This window comes from Globicephala melas, chromosome 20 (assembly GCF_963455315.2).
Source record: "Globicephala melas chromosome 20, mGloMel1.2, whole genome shotgun sequence".
Lineage (NCBI taxonomy): Eukaryota > Metazoa > Chordata > Mammalia > Artiodactyla > Delphinidae > Globicephala > Globicephala melas.
In genome coordinates this window covers 25,440,358-25,441,585 of record NC_083333.1, presented here as the reverse complement: position 1 = coordinate 25,441,585, position 1,228 = coordinate 25,440,358, and the positions used below count along the sequence as shown (strand labels likewise).

The window sequence follows — 1,228 nt, the reverse complement described above, 5'->3', positions numbered from 1 at the left end:
TGCCATGAAAAACATTAGTACCTTCAAAACAGCGCGGTATCAAAACACCTAAAGCAAACACTGTTAGAAGACGCAAGAACAATTTAGGCAAAAGAACACACTTGTAAACCCAAACAAGCACAAAACCACTAAAAGCAGCACAGGGAGGAAGTCCTGTGAAGACTTCTCCTTCTCGGCACCTCTTTCCTTCCTTTCTCAGGTGGTGGTACCCTTGGAAATCTCCAAAAGCACCTTCAGGAGCCAAGCAAACCAGTAGCGCCCACGGCTGGGAAACGTATGCCGACGGAAGAGCCTGCAGCATCTCACAGACTCTGAGCCGGAGAAACGGACCTAATTTCTAGAGCTGAACAAAAGGGCGGCCCTTTCTCCTTCCAGGAAAGGAGACATCTCAGGGGATTGTAGGTTTCCTGTCGGACTGCTGTCAAGTTAGGGACCTTTTGCCCTTTTTCAGCTCCTTCTCTTGAAAGGATGCAGAAATGCCGTATTATTTAAAAAAATTCAGTGAGAGAAAGGAGCTGTCATCACAGCAGGGTGATGCTGCTGTTAGTAATAATTTTAACGATAATAAAAATAACATCTGGGGACTTCCCTGGAAGTCCAGTGGTTAAGTTGCTGCACTTCCACTCAGGGGGTGTGGGTTTGATCCCTGGTGGGGGAGCTAGGATCCCACATGCCGCGAGGCACAGCCAATAAATAAATAAATAATAACATCTAATATTTATGGAACAATCACTACATGCCAAGCACTAGAATAGCGGTTCTCAACCAGGGGTATTTTGGCCCCTTGGGGACATTTGGAAATGTTTGGAGACATTTTTCAATTAGCAATAATCGCGCCTCGGATAAACCTCACTGGCTACGATACTGCCACTGCGCAAAGCTGGAGACATTTTTGATTGTGACAATGGAGGTGTGGTGGCACGTAGGTGGTTTGCTGCTGGCATCTAGCCGGTAGAAGCTAGGATACTGCTAAACATCCTACGATGCACAGGACAGGCCCTCACAACAAAAAATTATCCCACCTGAAATGTCAATAGTGTTAAAGCTGATCAACCTTGCAGGAGACTGAGGCTTTTACACGTATTTAACCTTCAAAATAACCCTATTATTGTCCCCATTTTACAGATAAGAACATCTAAGCTTAAGGTAACTAACAAATTCTAACAACTTGTTTTGAATTTTAGATTTCTTTTTCTTTTTTTAGGGCAAACACAGGATTTTATCCATC

At 44.1% G+C, this 1,228-nt stretch overlaps 1 pseudogene; it reads right to left on the bottom strand.

Annotated features, from left to right (window-relative positions):
- Positions 1-780: 780 nt before the first annotated feature.
- Positions 781-882, bottom strand: LOC115842798 (U4 spliceosomal RNA; annotated as a pseudogene).
- Positions 883-1,228: the final 346 nt, after the last annotated feature.